The 24,990-nt window shown below is 34.1% G+C and overlaps 1 long non-coding RNA gene across 2 annotated transcripts; it reads right to left on the bottom strand.

The window, feature by feature from the left end:
• Positions 1–943: 943 nt before the first annotated feature.
• LOC144287427 (uncharacterized) lies at positions 944–12,572 on the bottom strand. 2 transcript variants are annotated; one of them, XR_013355231.1, is made up of 3 exons: positions 12,517–12,572; positions 5,797–5,882; positions 944–1,146 (listed from the first exon to the last, which is right to left on the bottom strand). It is a non-coding gene; the product is annotated as an uncharacterized LOC144287427 (long non-coding RNA). The 2 variants fall into 2 exon arrangements; XR_013355232.1 differs by lacking the exon at positions 12,517–12,572 and adding an exon at positions 6,797–6,904.
• Positions 12,573–24,990: the final 12,418 nt, after the last annotated feature.

The raw sequence follows: 24,990 nt of genomic DNA, 5'->3' as shown, positions 1-24,990 counted from the left end.
CTTAACACCTGTATCTCAGAGTCCCGACAGACTCCTAACCCTGGCACTCAGCCATGTGGGTATGACATCACATGCAGTCTTCCATCAGTTGTGCTGTGTGTGCAAAGCCCCTGTCATGCTCTCTTCCTGATGTTGGTTCTCTGCACTTAAATCTTTCATCTTATGATATGGCTACACGCACAAAAACATGTTAAATTTGGCATATCGCTGTCTCCCACTGCACACAGCTCTACTCTTCAAGATCTACAGATATTTGGTGAGATTGGGGCTTGCAGTTCTGCTCTAGAAGTTTCAGGGCACTTGCTGCACATCTGGGCCATGGTCAGGTCTTCTGATGCACATGATCTCTAGAAGTCTGAAAGATGCTGTGGAATCCCCTTAACTTCCTATGTATACTTTCCTCTGAGATATCCCACAAAACTGCAGGGGAAATAATTTAGTCAATGTCATCTAAGTTAAAGATAGTAAAACCAAGTATCAAAACAAATAGACAATAATAACAGTTTTATATAATTTTGACATGAGTATGAAGGCCCTAGGGCATACTTCCTTACCCCCTCCACTGAAGACACAGAATGACATTATTATGTATTTACTTTCTTTTGCAAAAAGAGAGCATGAGAAGATAGTGATGCTGTCAATGTCAAATATGAATAGGAGAAATGTCAAAATTATATTTTTTTCTTAAAAACAAAAAAAATGGTTTTCCAAAAAAATACAATTTTGAAAATTACATTGCGAAACTTGTTAAGCCACCAAAAAATATAAAACTCCAAGCAGATCAAATTGTCTATAAATAATTATTTGTCAAACTTTGTCATCTTAAAATTGTTATTATTACTACTAGTAATACTTATTTTGAATTGTATATATAGGAAAAAAGTACTCAAACGCTGTTTGTGCTTTAAAAAAGAAAATATTTTATTTATTTATTTGACAAGAGAGAGCACAAGCAGGGAGAGCAGAGAGGGAGAAGCAGAACCCCCCCACTCAGCAGGGAGTCTGATGCAGAGGTTGATTCCAGGACAGTGGGTTCAGACCTGAGCTGAAGACAGATGCTTAACTGACTGAGCCACCCAGTGGCCCCTCAGATGCTGTTTCTGTTGATGCTGGCCCGTTAATCCTTAATTCTGTATTACACGTTAACTACAAAAACAACAAAGCATTTGTGTGTTGGATCAGACCTATAGTTCAGGAAACCTAGACATGAATTTTGGGATTCCTTTTGAATAGTGCATTATTAAATCTTTAGAAATGGTATTATTTTCAGCTTAACCTGAAAAAAGAAGTCAAAAAGCTTGGCCAAGCTCACACAGTAGGATGGCTGAAGATGTCAGGGAGAACACAGGTGTCTCCTGAGCTCCTGTGTCCATATTTAGGCACAGGGACTCCCACTAGATAAATGTAGGCCTCCCTCCCTCATTGTGGAGTTTGGGAGAGGGGACTTGACACACAGGCTTAGCCTCTGCTGGGCTTTCCACCATGTTTCCACGAAGTAACAACCAAGTTTGTTTTTTACGATGTGATAAATTCAGTGGGTCTGCTGTTGTCAAGAACTGTCAGGAAGAGAGTGAGGTAGTCTGAGGATCTGAAGGCACACGTGTTAGGAGGCCAACAGGGCCACAGAGCCAAAGCCTTATTCTCCAATATAAGTTTTATTAGTAATAGCTCAGCTGTTTTAATCCCATATCTCTGATATTTTATGTCAATCTCTGAATTGGTTCTAATCTTGGGAGGAAAGAAGAATATGAGTGGCTGGCTGCCTTCCCGAACCTTTCACAAACTTCAAAAATAGAGCTGATACCAAACTCAGGTTTTGTGATCCCAAGTAAAGGAACACTTAGGGAATAAGTGTAATTATTCTGTAATTAGGAGTGAAATTCAAGTGTCAATATGAAGGGGATTCCTGGGAGAAATGGTGATTTGGGCAGAGGATCCCGTTGTATCCCTGCCTGTGATGATCCTTCCCAGAAATAAAAGCCACAGTGGGGTGGGAGGCCTTGTAAGACTGTTTTGATAATTAGGCAAAGAGAGTTTGGGGACATGGAAGGAAGATGACAATGGAAAGAAATGGAAAGAAGAGGGTGAAATGAGAAACGAGCAGAGTATAGGACAAAAGGCAAAGCACATGAAAAAGTGATTTTCAAGGATTAAGAGTCAATTACACATCCAAAAATTACAGCTCTTCCTGGTATATAAATGAACTACAATTAAGATAATATTAAGATATTATTTCCTCTGCCTAACAAATAACAAAGATTCTAAAGAGAGTGGGAGGGCAGGGAGACAACACATACTGGTCATGCTACTTAATTACATATTAAAAGCCTTAAAAAAATAAACAAAATAATAATAAAAGCCTTAAAATGTGCATATGCTCTGATTAATTTCTACTTTCAAAATGCATCCTACAGAAATAATCTGAGATAAATATGAAACATGTATATATATAATATAAATATATAATACAATATTATATAATATCAATATATATTTAGGGATTTAAAAATTATCAGTATGGGAAATGGAAATAATCTCCATTACGCACTTAAGCATGTAGAAGTATATGCATATGATAGAATGGAATAGCTCTTAAAATAGAGTTGTAAAATAGTAGCTATTATTACTGGAAATATTTATAATAGATGTAATAGATAGTTAGGTTTAAAAGAATTGAAATGTGACATAATGCATTCCTTAGCATTATTTTTCAGAACCAACACGAAGCACTATCACACGCAGAGAACAAAAGATCTAGTATAAGAAAGAGAAGAAAAAAGCACTTAACTTTTTTTTAATTGATATTCTTTCCTCTAGCAAGCAGAGTTTCAGTTAACTTTTAAAAATTATTTGATTTTCTTTCACTTGTCTGGGTTTTCTCAATACTCTGTACTGACCATTTATTTTTTGTATAAATATATGTTTTCCCTTTTAAAGTTTCATACTTTGTGGAAACTGGTTTCAGTTGCCTGTCAATATCTATTCATTCAAACCTTCTTCCTAACTCATAGATCCTTACTTTTTATGTAAAGTTGCAATGTACCCAATTTAAAATAGTTAACTGCTCAGAATCTCTTGTGGATAAGGTTTTCCAAAATGTGTGAACAGTAATATGTTAATATAAGTAACTGCTTTCATATATCTTTTAGGCTTTTGCATTTTGTCTTTAATCTTTTTCCTATTAGGAATACAAGCATGATGGCTGGAGACGTAGTAGCCATACTGGTAACATGAGAATAACAAGCCCTAAACCAAGCAAAAAAATAGAGATTACTTCATCAAGCTGTTGTACAAGTTCTGTACTACCTACAATTGTAGGGTTTTTTTCCCCTTAAGAAAAAAACATAGCTCTCTACTCTGTAAAGTACTCTGGACTGATAAGCTTTGCATGTAACCAAAACTAATCATAATTGACACAAAGCAAGAGAAGGACAATTTTAATTTGCATTCAACCCTGAGTTGCAAATGATAATGGTAGAAAACCTCTAACTCCAGTAGACTTTTGAACCAAGGGGTTAAAAAAGATGAAAGGATTCTAGAAGATCTCCAGACTGGGGAATTACTGCCAGCACCTTCAACCATATTTCAATGCTTTGGGTATCAAAAATACTTGAAGAACATGCATTAGTGTTCTATTCAATGTCAACCTCCAACTTGGGTTTCCCTTAAGAGCTGACTGTCAAACATTATGCAATTGCATATATTTTATTTCTGTTCCAAGGATTAAAAATAGGGATTTTCATGTAGTAAGACATATTATGTCAAGTGACTTTAAAAGTAACATTATATATTACCAAGCAGAATTTCCAGATTTAAAAGTAGGGTCATGAATAAAATACTGTCAAGAGAAAAGAGAATTTTGACCACTGAACACAACTCATCCCAGGAATATCTGCAGGATTCAAACAAATAGGATTCATGCCTTTGATCTTTCTCAAGACTTAATCTGCCTCCATATGTAATTCTTACCCCGGGTCATTTCAAATGTCACCCCTGTTCCAAAAATCTCCATTTCTTTTTTCTTACCTTATTGGAGTATTAAAACTAGCTTTTGGCATTATCAGTGTTTAGTAGACCCCTGCAGACATGACTGAAACACCCAGCACTAGAAGCTATTCCATTAAAATGCAGCATTTTTTAAATGATGGTTCAATGAACCATAACAAAATAGAATCTCCCCCTCTCTGGAAGTGATCAGACAGGTTCAAAAAGAGTATTTGATGATATGCCAAGCCAGCACATTGCTGCGATTATAGAAGCAATGCCCACACCCAAAACAGCCAGACTTTTCTTCTCAATTATAGACCAGCTGCCACCCATAGTGAGCCTGATTTAGCATTGGATCAAAAAATCCCAACTCCCTCTACATGGGTTCAGTGACATTTCACAGTGGCACAAGACCCAGGTAAAACCATTTTAAAAAAATGACTTGGGGCCATGTCAAGAAGAAATTGAGACCTAGGGCCATGTTTTCCCATATCCTTAGACATTTTCTTATATTATACTGAGCTATCCATATAGAAATCTCAGTGAAGTGTTGAAAAGAAACTGCCTGCTTCCTAATTCATTAATGCATTCATCCATTTGGCAAATTCCTATTGAGAAAATATAATTAAAATGTTAAGATTAAAGTGTTTTACTAAGCTTCTTATCATGCTTCTGATGCTAACATTATGTTTCGTTGTTTTTATTGTTCCTTCAAATAACTTTTGTTCCTCTAAACACCATCATATACCTGTTTTGTAAAACTGAGGTGAAGCTAGCAATGTTTTTCCTCCATTCAATCCTTCATGTTTCATGTTATCAGTACTTTAGGCACCTAAGCTGTATTTTCTATTATCTTATTGTAGAACAACAAACAAACTCTTAAGCTCTGATGAATGTGCTAATCAATCTGTAGCACCATATCTATGCTACTGTGCAAGGATGAAATATATAATTAATGAAATAATAGAATCTCAGTCAGGATGGACTTTCAAGGTAATCCAGATGAAAGCGCATTTTACAACATATCAAAAAAACAGTGCTTTCAACTGCTGGATGGATAATATAGTTCTCTGAAAGGTAGTCGTGATGCTGCATTAAAACCTACACCTGACGGTTCCTGTTCTGCCTTCAAGAGCCGCAGGAAAGTCTAAATGTTCTTTCATGTAACACCCTGAAATATTTTGAAAATAGCCCATTCCACACCTGTCAATCCTTCCCCACCCCAGTCTCAACCAATTTATCTCCTTTTTAAGATACACCTCCTTAGTTCTTTCAAATGATTCTCATAGAGGATGATCTCCTAGCCTGTATTTATCCTTCTTCTCTGGATGCATTTGAATTAGTCTGTCAATGTTTCTCTTGAAGGGAAAAATGCAGCTTGTGGGTGGGATGTGTTAACTTCCCAGAAGAGTTAGAACATTCCTATCTTTCTCACTGACTCCCTATTCCTCACCAGGCTGGCTTCACTCACATTTACATTTTTGGCCTTTATCATTCTCTCATCTCATATTGAGCCTTCACTCAATTAAGACTTAGATCTTTCTTATAAAGGCTGATATTAATCCATATCTAACCCATCTATAATCAGAGTTTGTCTTTTGAACTTAGCATGGAGTATTATATATGGTGTATTTCATTTCCTTAGGTTGATTCTATGCTCCAAACTTTTCAAGATCTTCTCAGTTTCTGAAATGTTTTAATATGAGTCTGATAATTTCATGACTGCTGAAAAAAAAAAATCTCAAAAAATACCTAAGGCTATATTTGATTAGGGGAGATATTCTTAGGCTGGGATTTAATTTCTTTTACCTGATTTTCCAGGTTCAATTCCAGATGAGAAGTTGCAGTTTTGAATTGTACTTCTGTGGTCTGAGATATCACTCACTCTCTCTCTCCTGTCAGGTATAAGGGAGGGGGGAGAGGGTGGAGAGAAACAATCAAAGTCACATTTTTTCTTATAGTGAACTAGAGACCACATTACCTACTCGGAAAGCTCAGAATTGGTGTGAGAATCAAAGGAGGTAGTATTTGCAGAACCTTATTGAAAAATTTAAGCTTTAAGCAATTGTAAGTTAACTGTCCTTCTAGGAAAGTGATCTGTTTCCTGTAAGATATTTCTCAGCCTTTATGACATATACTATTATCACTATATTTAGAGTATTTATCACATCTCAGAAGTAAGCCCATACTTATACGCTCAATCTACAACAAAGAAAGAAAGAATATACAATGGAGAAAAGACAGTGTCTTCAACAAATGGCGTTGGGAAAGCTGGACAGGTAAATGCAAAAGAATGAAGCTGGACCACTTTCTTCCACCATACACAAAATATAAACTCAAAATGGATTAAATATGTAAATGTGAGACCTGAAACCACAAAAATCCTAGAAGAAGACATAGCAATAATTTCTTCGACATCAGCCATAATTTTTTTTTAGGTATCTCTTTTCAGGCAAGGGAAACGAGCAAAACTAAACTATTGGGACTACACCAAAGTAAAAGCTTTTGTACAGCAAAGAAAACCATCAGCAAAGTGAGAAGGCAACCTAATGAATTTATTCAGTAGAATAAATGACAAGATATTTTCAAATGACATAACAATAAGGAATTAGTATCCAAAATATAGAAATAACTTAAATAAATCAACACACACAGACACACACAAATCTGTTTAAAAAATGGGCAAAGGATACAAGTAGACATTTTTTCCCCCAAAGACAGACAGACAAACGGCCAATAGGGACATGATTAGATGCTCAACATCACTAGTCATCAGGGAAATGAAAATCAAAAACACAATGAAACTCACCTTACACTTGTCAGAATGACTAGAATCATGACAAGAAATAACAAATGTTGGCATAGATGTGGAGAAAAGAGAATTCTAGTGCAATGTGGTGGGAAGGACAAATTGGTGCAGCCACTGTGGAAAACAATATTTTCCTTAGAAAATTAAAAGTGGAATTACCATATTATCCACTAATTTTACTACCAGGTATTTATCTAAAGAAAATGAAAACACTAATTCAAAAAGATATATGCCCCCCTATGTTTATTGCAGCATTACTTACAATAGTCAAGATATGGAAGCAAATCAAGTGTCCCTCTGTAGACGAATGTATAAAGAAGATGTGTTATAGATAGACACACACAGGAATACTGCTCAGCCATAAAAATAGAATGAAATCTTGACATTTGCAACAACATGGATGGATCTAGAGGGTATAATACTTAGTGAAAAAAGTCAGAGAAAGATAAATACTGTATGAATTCACTTATATGTGGAATATAGGAAATACAACAAATGAACAAAGAAAAGAGATATAAAAAAAACAAACAGACTCTTAAATACAAAGAACAAACCAGTGGTTACCAGAGGGGAGGTTGGTGGAGGGTGGGTGAAACAGATAAAGGGATTAAGAAAACAATGTATCATAATCAGCATTGAGGAATGTAAAGAACTGTTTAGTCATTATATTGCATACCTGAAACTAATATAACACCGTATGTCAATTGTACTTCAATAAAAAATAAAGTGTTTATCACATCTCAAATTATTGACATTTTACTTCCTTTATGCAGAAATTTTATTCTAGCTTATTGTATAGTTGGTTTTTATAGTTTTTCTCCTTTCAACTTATACCTTAATTCCCAACCTATAAGATTCTTTAAAATTCTGTTTGTGTCATACTCATTTTGAATATCAATATCAATTTATCAAAAGTAGGTGCTTCATGATTCTTAGTTGTGCTCAGTTAGATCAGTGCTTCCTTCATCTTATGATCCTTCATACATGACATCCATCAGAAATCGATGTTTATGAAAATGTTAAAGGGATGATTTTCTATTTTGTAAATTATTTTAGAAATGATTGAGTTCTCAACTAAAATCCTTCTTTGAAATAGGGGAAAAAAGAGAAAAAGTCATGCTAAAGAATGAGCGTACCAGGGGCAAAATAATGTTCAGGAAGGTAAGTAAAGGAGAACGCAGTCACAAAGGATAGAAAGGCTATATGTTCTCTGGGTTTTAAGAAGTAGAAGCACATCAACCTATACTTGAATATTTTATTCCTTCTTTGATTAATTTGAATCATGACATCGCTGGGAGCATACTGGCCATCTTTTCTCTAGTACTAAGCCAGATCAACCCATGTATCCCTACTGGAGCCACTTCCAACATCTGGGAAAATGGGAAGCACCAATGATGACCATTAGATTCCATGTGGCTATTTCAATATTGTGTGAAAATGTAGGTAAAGTTTATATCCAGATTTACCTAATGTAAGAATGTAATATTTTCTCTTTGTCTCCTGGCATCTCTCCTTTTAATCACTTTCTTACATTGCTTTGTAGATTAATATGCATAAATTACAAATACATGAACTTCAATATTTGTGTTTACATGTGTAATTCACTTGTACCAAAGTAGTAATATGGGAAAAATTCTAATAGAAGTTAATCTGTATGCTCCCTTGAGAATTTTAGAAAATCAGGAGAAGGCATCAAGATATTTACTTATTAACAGATCTGAGGTAACATGAATATAATAATGACAAATAAGAAAGGAATATTAGAAGGCTTGCAACATGTGAAGAATCAACATAAATGAAGGGGAAGAAGGGAAAGTAGTAACATTATATATGTTCTGAAATTCCTCCTATTTTATTTACATTGTCTGAAATAACACAGCAACATGAATATGCATACCACTGACTTTCTTTGCAGCAGCATGAATAAGATGCATAAATAATAGGTGACAACAGATCAGCAAGAGCAATGTCTTGGTAAATGAATAAGGCTGAGACAACAGAAAGACTTTAATGATCGAATGTTATCTATCTCTTCCATATATTCAGAGACAAATTCTGTTTTTTTTTTTAGTTTTCTCTTTTCCTGAAATGTTTTTTGCATTATTAGTAAGAACAGTATCCCTTATGTATTATTTTCTTTCAAAATTATCTTTAGGTTCAAGGCAAAAGTATTACGAATGGGTGTTAAATACATATTAAATTACATCACTCTGCAACCTACTGAAATGCATTAAAATGAAAGTGTTAAAATTACTAAAGCTTGGTTGAACTAAGCAGGATTTTCACATTTTCTTAAAATGGATACATGGAAATAAAGAATGCACCATGTACATCATGTAAAGTTATTCTATGATTCAATATCTAAGTATGGCAATGCTTAATCAACTGATTAAAACATAAGATTAGACATTTAGAAAGATATTGTTAAAAATCAAATGATTTTTTTTGATTTGTGTTAACTTTGACAATTTTTAAAAAATAATTGTGCTTCCATAATATATTTCTTTAATTTAGTTAGAAATGCTTTAAGTACCTATACAAAAACATCATCATAACATTTCCGCAACACAGCTCATTTCCAAAAGGCTGTTAAAGATTTAAATATCTCAGTGTATTTGTAAAATAAGACAGAGAAAGTAGCACTAGGAAATTGGTAAAAATATTCAGTTTATAGTATGGTGAAAGAATATTTGAAATTTCTTTGAGCAAACATGCAGTTGATTTATATTCTAAGACCATTCATTTAAGTTATAATTATGTTAAAATATTCATTCTACAATTTTTCAAGATTGACAAATCAGTGTACCAATTTCAAGGTATATGACTAAAATAAAATATGAGATTGATTACTTTAAACATGGGTTTGAGAAAAGAAACATGAAAATGTGTATTTTCAAAATAATTTTTTGTGACACCATATTGAAAAATTTTACATAGACTTAGAAACCTACTGGTGTAAAGGAAAACTTATGCATTTTAGGACTAAGACCGTATCTATAAAACCATCACTAAAAAATAGGAGAAGAAAGAATACTCATTCTATCCAATATTATAAACTCTGTACATACAGTTTGTTAAGTATAAGTCTGGAAATATTAAAACAAAATAAATATTCTAATTGATCATACCCATATGAAAATAAATAAACTTATTATTTTTAAGGTCAACCAAAAGTACCACTAAAGTGAGTAAGTCTTATGTAACTATATATTAATATCTGTAGGGCATTGTTTATGACATAAGAAAACTGGCAAAACAATCAAAAACATTAAATCAATATGTTATAATTTAGACACGAATATTTTGTTTTGCCATTGAATATCTTGTGATAACAGGAAGTTATGAGTCATTTGTAGCAAGTACATCATAACAAAGATGGACTTATTTTCAGAAAGATGGATTTTATTTTCCTCCAAAGTACTTGGTCCATCTAAGCTCGAAGTAGAATAGTACCAAATCCATTGTTGACCTTAAAGCTATTCAGAGACTTTTGTTGTTGTTGTTGTTGTTGTTGTTGTTGTTCAGAGACTTTTATTAATAGAAATTTACATAGAAAATTATTAAATGAAATTAGTTCTAAAAGTCAGTCAGTCATAGGATAAACTTCACATATGATATTCTTAAAATAGTTTAGTATCATCTGCCCTGCTTGAAACCATTATTGCCTGGAAGAAAACCGACCTCTGGGTAGAAGTTCCACTGTACTGCTGGCTATGCATTTGAGGGGAAGCCCAGTTGAGTACATTGATTCACTGTTTTGCTTGTTGTATATATTTATACTGGGAGTGAGCCCAATTATGTAGAGTATGTATCTGTGCTCTCCACTTGGTCTGGTTCCTCTGAGTTAACGGTATTTTCAGAGTGTTTTGTTTTGTTTTGTTTTGTTTTGTTTTAGTCTGTGGACATTGATTGCTCTTTCACAGAAAGATAAGAGTCACAGTCTATGCCATCTTGAATTCAGTATTATCTATACCAATGAATATCAATCCTGGCTGTGCATTAAGATGAATTGGAAAGATCTTTGTTTAAATACTAATGCCAGGCCATGACATTGGAGAATTTTGTTCAATTTTGGAGGAATGGTACTAGGTCATCAATGTGCTATAAGTGAACCAAACTGCAGCCAGAGTTGAAAACTACTGGTCTATACAATTGCTAGCAAAACAGATAACATAGGAAAATTACTAGATGTATGAAATGATAGTCAAAAGAATATCACTTTAAAGAATAAGGGAAAGTAGCTCTCACCAAAAACAGGAGAACATTTCAAAATTGTCTTTAAGATCTCTCTCAACAAAATCTAGAATCTATTTCATCTATTAAACAATAATTTATCTTTCAGATAAGTAGAGTGGAAAAACCTATAAAATTACAACAAGGTATCAGGATTATTATAGTAATTAAAAATAAATAGAACTTATTTATAAATATATAAAATAAATTAAAAAATATATAATTACAATTATTACTATTATATTCAAAATTTCAACAAAAGGCACACATTACATTTAGATTTATAAAGAGTAAGCTGTTTACTTTGAGAGATTTATTTTCATTTATATATTAAGGAAAATGCTATCAATGTAGAAATATCTCAAAAAATAAATTAATGGAAAAGGTTAAGGAGCAATGGATAAATGAACTTAATATTAAATATTTAAACCTTAAGAATAATTCATCTATATTTTTTTAAAAGTTAATTTTACAGTACAGTTATTAATGTTCAAATTGCCTTAGACACTGAAAATGAAGAAAAGGATATTCAGTATTGACATAAAACTCTCTGGCTATATCTAGACATTTGCCACTTTTTCCTTCTTTCTTTTCCTTTTCCTTTTCTTTTTTTTCTTTTTTTGTCTGAGAACTCTCACAGCCTGCCTCATACTTTGTGCAAGACTTTGTGCTATATGGTTTCTATCTCTCACATAAAGAAACAAAAACAATGTAGTCTATTCCTTCCTATGCCCTTTGCAGTGAAAATGAAATCAGAGGATCTCAAAGGCAGTTGAATGTACCTTATCACCAAGTATTTTGAAACTCAAGTAGATGACATAGAAATAAAAGTTTTAAGGTTTGCATCTGAGGTTTGATTGTCCAGCAAGTGATATACTAGCAAGGCTGAATCCAACAGCTGCTTCTCTGAATCTTCCCATATATTCCCATTTCACCGATCTGTTTCCATTTTATTTTTCCTTTTCCATGCTTTAATCTTTAAGTATCCTTTCTTTATCTCTAAGGGTCTTTGAATGAAAGCACAATTAATGCATTTTGATGAGAACAATCAGGAAAAGCAATTTATTAGGATAATAATAGGAAACTTAGAAATGTATCCATTCGCCAGCCTGTTTTGGCAGAAATAGCAAATGAGGGAATTACCTCAGACTGCAAAGGTAATTCTCATCCCACTTTCTACCTGCCCAATCTTCATTTTATCTAGACCTAGAATTTAGCTAGAGCTAAGGTTGGAAGAAAAGCCAAGTGCACACAGAAAAATATGACATAGCAACAGAATTGCTAGACTTATTTATAACAGCAATATTTGTGAGAATTTTCAAAGGAATGGATTCTGAGGGTGCTCAATCAGGAAAAAAAAAATAAGTATTTCAAATTGGACCCTTAGCCAAAGGCTCTGAATAAATTAGTTTATCTTGAGCAGTTGGGCTTATGTCTAGTTATTTAATAAGTATGTTGGTTAAAAATTAGTCTCAGTGGAAACTCACAAGGAGTATCATGTCAGGAATCCATTATATTTAAAGTAAGAAGGATGTGAGATCTTTGGAATACGGAATGCTAGAATGTCTGTCAAGATTGTGACCTGCTGGGCAGCCCGGGTGGCTCAGCTGTTTAGCGCCGCCTTCAGCCCAGGGCCTGATCCTGGAGACCCAGGATGGAGTCCCACACTGGGCTCCCTGCATGGAGCCTGCTTCTCCCTCTCTGTGTCTCTGCCTCTCTCTCTCTCTGTCTCTCTCTTTTTCTGTGTCTCTCGTGAATAAATAAATAAAACCTTAAAAAAAAGATTGTGATCTGCTTGCTACTCATTAACTATAATTTTCCCAGACTATTCTTTTCATCAAGAGATTAAATAACTTTTTATCAGAAGAGATATCAGGTGAGTGATGCCAAATAAACATAGATCTCTCCAAAAACACTGAGATTGGAAGTATTTGTGCTGTCAGAAACCAAAGACACAGGATTTATTCATAAGGGGCAAAGAGCTGTTGTTGTGGTCCTAATGAACATTAGGACCATCGGAGTCATCAGGATTTTATAGACATGGCTTATTGTAGCTGTAAATTGATCATGGATTCCCAAGGATCATAATTAGTGTCTGATCATTAAGGTACTATTATATTCTTATTTTTAGCAAGTATTCTAACAATTTTATTTATTTATTCATGACAGACACAGAGAAAGAGTCAGAGACATATGCATAGGGAAAAGCAGGCTCCCTGTGAGGACCCCAATATGGGACTTGATCCTGAGACTCCAGGATCAGGCCCCAAGCTGAAAGCAGATGCTCAACCACTGAGCCACCCAGGCATCCCACAAGTATTCTAGTTCTATTGCAAAGAGGTCTGATTAAAACCATCAAAATGGAGTTTTATTCCTCACTCCATTCCCAAATTTGAGTCAAATTACAGATCCAAAGTCCTTCATATAAAGGGAAGGTAGATATTTCTGAGTAAAGATATTGTGAAAATATCAGAAAGTTCTATAAATTTTTTTCTAGCCTTCAAGCAAAGGTGCCTATTTCCATATACAAGAGTAACTGAAATGGAAATGCATTAGATAAGAGCTTTATTTTGATTTTGAGAAACCCAGAGTTCTCTGCCAACCTACAATCGAAGAGGAAATTTCACTGAGTTCAAAGGACAATGAGGTCGTCCCAATTCTGCTTCACAATATGCTGTGGATATTTCCCCAGTCATGACTAAAAAGTCTTCTTCCCCGGAATATTTTATTGGTCTAAGTTTGAAGCAATTACATTATTTCTTTTGAATTTAATAATGTATGTTTAAATATCAAATTAGCATGTTTATTATTTAATTAATACTGTATTCTACATAGATGTTAAATTAGAGAATTTTCCGTTTTAAAGTGACCCTGAAAAACATTGACCCATCTAGTCATTCATTTCAAGAAAAAGTTCATAGAGGTTGGGGATCATTTAGATTTGCTTCCAGCATAGCTCTTACCTCCATGTATTTGAACAGCTGATTTGAAATAATTATAATGCAATAATTACAAAGATGAAGAAAATAGAGTTTGAATAACATTAATTCAGTCCTTCTATATGATCATTTACATTTTTCTATTAAAAATTTTAACTACAGAGACTTTTGAAAACCACTAACTCAATCTCAAAAGAAACAAAAATATTGACAGTAGTGAAGTTTCTGGAATTTATTGTGCAATGTAATTTTTGTGACTTCCTGCCAAACAACTATCTGTTTAAGATGTTTCCTTACTACATACAGTTTACATAATATATGCTTTTATATACACACACACACACACACACATTTTTTGCAGATTTATTTATTACTTTAGAGAAAGAGAGAGTGCGTGGGGGAGGGGGAGAGGGAGAGGAAGAATCACAAGCAGACTTTCTGCTGAAAACAGACCCCTACACAAGCCTTCATTTCATGACCCTGATATCATGACCTGAGCCAAAATCAAGAGTCAGATGTTTAACAGATTGAGCCAAGGTGCCCCAATATATATACATCGTTTTGAAACTAAAATTCATGAAAATGGTTTAATAAATTATTAACAAAATGACAAACTACTGAATGAGAGAACATATTTGCAAAGGATATTTTCAGTAAGCAGTTAATATCCAAATTATATAAAGATCTTAAAAAATTCTACAACTCAGCACCAAAAACAAATTAATATAAAAACAAAAAATCCAATTAAAAATAGGCAAAGGACCTGAATAGACTTCTTTTTCCCCAAATAAGACAGATAAATGGCCAACAGACATATGAAAAGATGTTCAACATCCATCAGGGAAATACAAATCAAAACCACAATGAGATATCAGTACACTGTCAGAATGGCTAGAATACAAAATACAATAAATAACAGATATTGGAGAAGATGTGGGGGAAAAAAAGAACCCTCATGCACTGTTGGTGGGGAGGTAAACTGGTTTAGCCTCTGTGGAGTCCAGTATGGATTTGCTAAAAAAAAAAAATAAAATAAAAATATAATTATCATATGACCTAGTAATTTCATTGTTGCATATTTTTGCAAAGAAAGCAAAAACACTAACTCAAAAAGATATATGCACCCCTGTGTTTATTGCAGCATTATTTACAATAGTCAAGATATGGAAGCAACCCAATTGTCCATTCATAGATGAAAGGATGAAGAAAATGTGGTGTGTATATACAATGAAATATTATGCAGGCATAAAAAATGAGATTTTGGGATGCCTGAGGGTTCAGTGGTTGAGTGTCTGCCTTTCTCTCAGGGCATGATCCTGGGGTCTTGGGATCAAGTCTCACATCAGGCTCCCTGTGGGGAGCCTGTTTCTCCCTCTGCCTATGTCTCTGCTTCTGTCTTTCTGTGTCTCTCATGAATAAATAAATAAAATCTTTAAAAAAAATGAGATCTGTGACTTGCAATGACATAGATCAACCTGGAGCATATAATGTCAAATACCATTTGATTTCACTTATATCTGGAATTTAAGAACAGAGACAAACCAAAAAACAGCCTGTTAAATACAGATAACTGGTGGTTGTCAGAGGGAAGGTGGCTGTGGGATATGAATGAAATAGATAAAGAGGATTAACAACAGCCAACAGCACACTTATTGTGATGAGCACTGAAATATATATATATATATATATATATATATATATATATATATAATTTCTTTAAACACTATATTGTACACCTACATAATATAACACCATGTTGATTATACTTCAATTATATGTATGTGTATACACAAATATATATATATATATATATAAAATCAGCAACTGATTATCTCCCTAAAAAAAGGGTTTGTCACTCAATTCTCAGTGAAAACAAACTTGCAAGTTTACTGGTTTCTATCAACAATACGTATGTGCAGAAGAACAATTTTGACAAAATAATTTGCGACATCTATTGGATGCTGATTCAGAGCACAAACAGAGTTCTGGAGAACCTTGTCCCAGCCCAGCTAGGTATTTCTACAGAATCTGTGTAGAGTCTTCTACCATTCTACTCACTTGAGTGGAGGACTGCTATGGTAAATACCAGTGAATTCCATGAGCAAGAGCCCATTGCCACACTTCTTTTACTAGGAGTAGATTCCTTGGTTAGATGCAGTGTTGTGTGGAATATCATGGTAGTGCACGAGAATTCCATAGGTTTTTGGTTGCTGTTTTCCCATAAATATATTTGCAGGGTAGGCAAATCCATATCTAGAGTGTGTGTCTATTCCAGTAAAATCAAAATGCTGCTGCCACTTCCACGATGCAAGTGCAATGTAGTTCACCTGCCACCCTAGGGAATTATGTCATATTAAGAATTCAATGTTCATCTCCACCATTGGCAGATTGGCACAACAGTGGTTAGAGCTAGATCAGCTTTGGTAAGTGGAAGTCCATGTTACTAAGCCAATGTACAACCTCACTCTCTGCTGCCATAGCCATTCTGTTCATTACCCATTGGGTTATGACAAAAGTGGCTGGAAAAATAGGCTGATTGGTAGTGACTACAGAGTGGGTCATTCTATCCACTTAATTATTAAAATCTTCCTCAGCTGAAGTCACTTTTGGTGACTTCATTAATTTAGCCAACAGCATGCAATTTAAAAATTTTAAAAGCTTTTTATATTAAAAACTAAAAAATAAGCCATCAAGGTAATTTTTACTTTAATACAATTGAATAGTAATACCTTCTACCTATTCAGGGACTTTAAACTTCATTTAGAGTTTGTTCTTCCAAAAGAGCATACAGATAAAGTTTGAGAGAAGCCTGGTTAGGACAGAGGCATCCTGCTACTCAGAGTATTATTATTTTCTGAAAAAACCTTGGGGAGGAAGTTTAAATTTCAAACTCAAAGTCAAGGAGCTGAACCTGAAAGTCCATCTTGATCTTTCCACTGTGGCCAGTACTATCATTTCATCCAATAATGGGTTTGATCCAATTGCTTTCTTTTCGTTCTTTTTTTTTTTTTAAAAGATTTATTTATTTATTTTGAGAGAGAGCGTGAAAGAGCACATGTGCACATGTGCAATGGGAGGGGCAGAAGGAGAGAGAGAATCTCAAGCAGACTCAGTAATAGGTGTGGAGCTCCTGGGTCTCAATCCCACAAGCATGATATCATGACCTTAGCTGAAATCAAGAGTTGTATGCTTTATCTACTGAACCATAGACACCCCTCTGATCAGATTTTCTAAGCTTAAGTTTCTTTTTCAAAAGATATGTAAAATAATCATGTTTTATTATTGACTACTTCCCTTTGTGATCCTGATTTCCTATATACTACCTCCTTTATTCCATGTAAGAAATCTATGACATAAGTATGGACTCTCCTGGGAAGAAAATGAGACCGAAAAGGTTGAATAACTTGCCCAAAATCATGCAGGAAATAAGTAGAACCAAAAGTCTCTAATTTGTGTCTGTCTTAAAAGTCTTTGTTCTTAATCATCATGTTATATTATCTCCCACTCTTACAATTCCATTTTTTAATGCAAATCCCATGACCATTTTTTACAAAAGAGTATGTGTGTGTCTATGTACTTAGATATATACTCTATGAATGGCAAATATGCATATTTGTATTCCTATTCATATTTGCAACGTGGTAACCTATACAATGACTGTTCTACTCCCTAGCACAAACTGGATGTGAGAGTAAATGGTATATCCCATAGTCAGGTACTAGCTTAGTCATTTTCACACATATTAGATACTTTACTACTCATTACAAGCATGAACGATAGGATTTATTGCCCCCTTTTTCCAGATCAATAAATTGAGTTGAGGGAATTAAGGTAATTTGCCCTGGCTGACATAGCTAATAATTGGAACATCTGAAATCTAAGCCAAGGTCTATTAATTCCAAAGCTCATGCACTACCTATGATAACACACTGCCTGTCTGGGTATTCATTATCTTGCTAACCAAACACCAAAAGTTTCTTTTAACTGGAGAAAAGTTACTCTTCTATGTCTTAAATTTCTGGATACAATGAGATTTTAAAGCCAAATTAAAAAGAACAGTCTTGTACATTCTCTTGAACTCCCTACAGCAAAGACTCGGTGAAATGTCAAGGTTGCAGCCAGGCAATCTTAACTAAAATGAACTTTGCTTCTTGGACACACTTAGCAAAACCGAGAACAAATAAATGATAATATAAAATCTATAAGCCCATTTCTAAAGTTTTTACTTAATCTACATGTTACTTAGATCCACAAAGAAATAATCTTTTTTCATGGGGGAAAAAAAGAGTGTTATGTGAAGCTTCTGGCACTAACATTTTGCAATAAATTTTATGAATGGATAATAGCATTATACTATAACCATGGCTTATTTATTTTAAATCCTAATATTAATAGATATTACTAACTATAATGACTTTTCATAATTTTAGTAGACTAAGAGTTTTTTTTTCCAAAATCTGTAGCTCTTTCAATTAAGATAACATATCAAAAATACATCTTTGTATCTACTACATGCTGTGCAACATTCAATTTTCTATACTCAGAATAGGGTTCTTATGAAGTACACCTAGAATATTAAGACAGTTGGCATACCATCACATTATATACTATTATCAGATTCTACTCTGCTATAAAGATTTTAAAAATTATTTTATATATAAATGCCTCAATATAATTTCTAGAACCATCAGAAGAAGTTTAGTATATGCTCAATGAATAAAAATATAACCAAGCCATTTTTCCTCTGAAAAAAAAATTACTGAGATACTTTGATACCCTTCTTATGTACCTTTCTCTCCTTGAGTCTTTATTTGGAAAATTTTCTTTGGGGTCTGAAGGTACATGGGGTGTTATGTGGTAGATGGTACAATAGTTCATTTATCCAAAAAATATTTATTGCCATGCACTGTGTTCAGTTCTGAGGTGACAATGGTGTGCAGAAAGCTGACACAGACAATATAGTGCCAAGAATTCCACAAGAGCAGAGACATCCTACCATAGCTTCATTTTCTTAGTCCCTTTTTTTAAAAAAAAATCTTAGTTAATAATGATACAAACAATTAACTAGCCATACTTTGAGTAGCATTCATATAAAGAATCATCCTAGACTTGGCGTGAACTCTCCAGGGATGATGTTTTTTGAAGTCTCATCTGTAAGATAATGAAGGACAGTAGGAATCAATGAAACTTGTATTATGCAAATCATGGTAGTGTGGGTTTGTTTGGAACATCAACTCCTTTCCATGTGATCAAGACACCACACCTCAACAAAATTTGAGGGAAAATTGCTCTGAGGTTTGGAAAAGAATCAACAAGGCCTTGATTCTGGAAAGAGTTATCATATCAGTGAGCGAGTGAAGTACCTGACAAAGAAATCACTTCATCTACTCCTTAACAACAATGCGGGAATTCAGAGCAGGCTCCTCTATGCCTTCTTTTTCTGGAAGCAAGATAAATCCCAGTCTTCACAAACAGAGTCTCAAGCTGATAAACACATCTTTCCTCGGGCAGCACTGGATAAGATACAGACATACATAGTGTCCAAAGTCTAGTTGGGAGAGGTAGGAAAAGTGGAAAACTCATCATCATGCTGAGAAGCAAGACTACCTTACTTGTTTTAAGTACAGGTAGAAAAAAAAAAAAAGTACAGGTAGAATAGAAAGCTGATGCTGTCAGCTGTAGCATTAAATGTTTCATCTGCTCAGTACCCACCTGAACAGTTCAGTATATACTAGGATATGTTAGGGGATTTTTTGTATATGGACATGAGTTTCTTACAAGATGGTGTGTGAAAGTCCATCACCTCACTAAGTGAAGAGATTCTCCATCACATGGATCTTAAATGAGTTTTCTTGATAATGATACACACATATCAATAATATTTTTCTCTGTGAAAATATTCTAAATTGTTTGTTTTGGTGGTAGAAGTTAAAGGTAAAATGTGCCATGAAAGTATTGCTTCTGGGTCACAGAATAGATGTTTAGAATTCATAAAGTAGCATCTCACCTTGTTTTTATGGAATACAATTGTATTTATGGAAAATCAAATGTCTAAAGAGAATACTTTGAATCTTTAATTACACTTCATTGTATTTTATGCAGGAAATTAAATTCAATAATGTAATTCACAAATTTGATGATTTATAAATTACACATATGTTTCATAAATATCTAGGATCTTCTTTTTTTTAATTTTTATTTATTTATGATAGGCACACAGTGAGAGAGAGAGAGGCAGAGACACAGGCAGAGGGAGAAGCAGGCTCCATGCACCGGGAGCCTGATGTGGGATTCGATCCCGGGTGGCACCCTGGGCCAAAGGCAGGCGATAAACCGCTGCGCCACCCAGGGATCCCTATCTAGGATCTTCTATAGAGATTCTTTATAAAAGTGCAAGTGCCTTACTTTATTTGTAATTATATTTCTTCTAAATTCTTTGTTGTTGTTGTTGTTAACAAGAAGGAAAATTAATTGAATAGTTATTTAAGCCATAACGTAACAGGAAAAAAGTCAGCAGGATATTAAAAATTCCTAAGCTTCTCTGTGACTTTATATATTCATTTGATTTCCATACAATATCTAAAATGTTATAGCCAGATGATATGCAAAAAAGAAAAGATTGACATGATTCACCAAGCATGATAAGCTCAAAATGAGTAGTTCCCCATAACACAATCCACAAATTAGATTTTCTTTTTACTTTATACCACAATTCCTTGCCCCCCGCCCCCCCGCTTTGCTCCCTTATCTTACAATTGCTTTTCTACACCCTATCCAGGCAGTCTTTTTCAACACTCTGCTCACTTAACACATTCTTCCCTCATCTCCAACCAAATATGCGCCTTCCCACCACTTGGCTTCTACGTTCCTTAAGGGAAATTCTGAGTAGTTGGGAGATATTGAAAAAAAAAAAAAAATTACCAGGAGTTTATCAGTTGACAGTTTCATAAACAAGAAAAAGAGCCAATATTCCAAGGAAACTTTATCATCACTTCCTTGCCATTTTGTTTATTTGGGTTCAGCAATTTGGAACTATATCTCACTGTTTGTAGAGGCTGCAGTCTACACAGCATTCAGTTACTGCGCTTGTAGATCTTAACATCATGTTTAAGTGGATTCCTCATATGAGAACCAACACAGTCCCCATTAAAACAAATGGGGGGCATGACTACTTCCACAGATTCTTTCTGTCTGGTCAGGAAAATGTCTGGAGATAAAACCACTGTGAGATCATTGTTTCTATGATAAGCAGATGGAGGGCAGCTTAACAGGGCTTTGAGAAAGAACAGATATGTATCTCCGTTAAGCAGATATTTGACATTGATATTTTTATCAGCCATTTCCTTTAGTATTTTTCTCAAAATACACTCAGCTTGCTAACTTTGTAGCCAGGAAACATTCAAATGAATAGAGATAATCCTTAGGCACTTGAAACCCACTTCAGCCTCTGAACTACAAGTGGCCTAAGGTTCTGAGGGATGTTGTACACTACCACTTCCTTTTTTCTAGTGGGAAAAAATAATTAAAGTACAGCAACGTGGGCCATGATGTATAATTAATTCTATTATGAAATTAATACATTCTACCGTCCTTCACAGTTCAGTGACTCAAATCAGGCATTTCAGCTCATTGACTAGACACCAAAAGAGAACGCTTGCTTAAGACCTTATTTAGAACGTAAAGAGCAGGTATAAGCAATGCAGAGCAAACTTCCAATCTAAAGTCTGTGGGAAAGGAATCTGAAAAGATGAGGGCAATATAATGTCTCATTGAAGAAGGAAGAGAATTCAAATTGAATTGAAACCAATGGGGCTTGGTTGTGCATGAATCGCATACATGATATTTTCCCATACAGTACTGCATTTTTTCAGTAATCTGTTATCCCCAGATTTTTAGCTGGAGACATTTTATACATTACCATTTTTTTTTTTTTGTCATTGCACACACACATACACACACACACACACACACCCAGAGGTCAGTAGAGTATGGCAAATAAATTTCAATCACATTTCAAGTCTAAGATGTTAGAATAATTGCAAACAGAACAGCAAATACTTTCTGTTCCTATCTGCAAGTTTCCTTGGCCACCGAGTGTGAAGCTCCCACCAGAGAGCTAATAATCTGTTAAAGTGCAGATATGAGACTGCCATAGGAATCTGGAAGTCATAATGGTACCATTGTCATCACAATCTATAGATTTAGAAACATAGCTGTCCCTAAGGGGCCAAATTCTCAAAGTCATTAGGGCACATTACTCCCCTAATCACAATGACAGAGCAGAAATGTATGTTAGGCTTTATGAATTGATAGCAGCTCTACATAAATAAGCCATATGTTACTACAAGTAGGCTAAGACGAGCATATAGATATGCATATATCTTATACCTATACATATATACATATATATGCTTATGAGATTATGGATGTGGATATAAGTATAGATACACATGGATAATAAAATATAAATATAGTTATATAGAGAATATATAGACAGAGATATAGTTACATAGAGAGAATATATAGAAAGAGAGAGAGAATGTTTGAAGTAATCACAGATTTTCTTCAAGATGTTTGCACTATTAATTTCTCATCACAGACTTCACTGTCTCCAGTTGTTTTAAAATATCCTTCATCAAATAATCTTTCTCACTGAGTGACATTATCCAATTCCAAAAATCTATTCACTACTATCATCCTTTGTTATAAAACCCTTTCTCAAACTTCACTGCCATGAACTCTAATGCTCCTAATACATTCTCATCATTTATATTTTCCTCTAGAAATAGGTTAACATGTAGATATTTGAAGCTCCTATGTTATTATGGAGAAAAAGGGAATTTGTGGGATGTTTTGACCCTTCCCTAAAAATCAGTTGCTGAATAAAGAACTTATGTTAAATCATTGTAAATATGTTAACCACTCACAAACACAGGTAAAGCAATCACAATTAACCTCCATAGACTTTATTATCCAAGTAAGTCAGTCATCTGGATTTTGTGAACCTCCTTCATGTACCTTTTGGTCATGTTGTCTCTTATACTTCAGTAACATGAAGGGACATGTTTTATGGAAAACATAAACGAAATTAATTTTTTATTTTTTAAAAAGATGTTATTTATTTATTCATAAAAGAAACAGAGAGAGGCAGAGGGAGAAGCAGGCTCCCTTCAGGGAGCTTGATGCAGGACTCAATCTCAGGACCCCAGAATCACGACCTGAGCCAAAGGCAGACGCTCAACCACTGAGTCACCCAGGTACCCCTGAAATTAACTTTTTAGATAGGAATGATACTCTACCATTTTCAGGAATAGCAAAATGTAAAAATCGCAATAGAAACAAACTAGAAATTAATTAATAAGAAAAGAACAAGATAGGCATTCCTGGGTGGCTCAGTGGCTTAGTGCCTGCCTTCGGCCCAGGGCATGATCCTGGAGTCTTGGGATCCAGTCCCACATTGGTTCTCTGCATGGAGCCTGCTTCTCCCTCTGCCTGTGTTTCTGCCTTTCTCTCCCTGTGTCTCTCATGAATAAATAAATAATTTTAAAAAAAAATTAAAAAAATAAAGAAAAGAACAAGGTAATGAAGTCCATCCACAGATCAGAATTCCATATAGCTATTAATTAAACGTGACAGATTTGTGCATGTAGCCCTATTACTAGAAAAAGGTGTATATATCTATTATATACCTATTATATCTAGGTAGCATACCCACTGTCTTTGTTATATACACAAAATAATTCTATATATACATATAATAATAATATAGAATTAATAGACATAATAGGAATATAATAATTATAATGGATTTACAATATACTGTAATTTTAATAGAAAAATTAAAAGTTATAAATATTGGATATCTTAGGAGAAGGAGGGGTGGAAAATGGAGCTTTTAATTCTGTGATTTTTATAATTCTATGCTGTTTGAATTTTTGTTCTATGCAAGTATTGTTCCTATCTAAAAAGAAGTAAAATCATTCTGACTTAAGATTGCTTTTACTAAAATCCCCAGTTTTCCACTTATTAGTTGTATGACCTTGGAGAGTTTGTTACTTTCTGTCTTGAGGTTTCAGTATTCTGTATGAATGGGCTATTCATTGCTGCCTGCTTTACACAATTATATAATGATTGGCACAAGGCAAGAGTTAATAAATAAATGTTAGTTTTTATGAGTATTTCTAAAATAATACCTTCCTCCTTAATACTTTGTATAACTCCATTCACCTATATAAATGTTTGCTCTAAATGTTATAAATTTAGATATAAATTTATATCTACGTATAAATATGAATCTATGTAAGTATATATAAATATATATCTATGTATAACTAAACATAATATATTTTAAAATATACTAAATTTTATATAGTATATGTTGTATACTTTCTAAAATTATTTACGTGATAAAAAACATTCTATAGTAGCTATTGTATGTGGAAAGTTTAAGAAACAAACTTCACATTTTGCTCTAGAAAAATCTTATCATTTTACATGAGGGTCAAGTTTTGAGAATTTTAGAATTCTGGAATGCATTTATTTTTACTAAAAAAGATGATTATATCTGATGTCAAAAATGCCTAGGTATCATACATTTTTTTAAAGATTTTTATTTACTTTATTTATGATATACACAGAGAGAGAGAAAGAGAGGCAGAGACACAGGCAGAGGGAGAAGCAGGCTCCATGCAGGGAGCCCGACGTGGGACTCGATCCCAGGTCTCCAGGATCAGGCCCTGGGCTGACGGCGGCGCTAAACCGCTGAGCCACCCGGGCTGCCCCTAAGTATCATACATTAGGCATTCATTAACAAATAGTTTTTGATCAACTACTGTATTACAGATAAACAATAAGTTGGGACTAAGATACAAATGTATTAAAAAGAAAAACAACAACAGCCTAAGCCTTGCTTTCAAGGGGTTTGAGGTGGAAAGGGGTAATTCAGCAGTGCTGTTCCTGGATCAATATAACCACTGAAACTCTACCTGAGCAGTGACAATGACATCAGTACCAAAACAGTCC

The sequence above is a fragment of the Canis aureus genome, chromosome 17 (genome assembly GCF_053574225.1).
Source record: "Canis aureus isolate CA01 chromosome 17, VMU_Caureus_v.1.0, whole genome shotgun sequence".
In the NCBI taxonomy this organism is placed as follows: domain Eukaryota; kingdom Metazoa; phylum Chordata; class Mammalia; order Carnivora; family Canidae; genus Canis; species Canis aureus.
The sequence above is the reverse complement of the archived record's forward strand: the minus strand, read 5'-3'. Positions and strand labels throughout refer to the sequence as shown.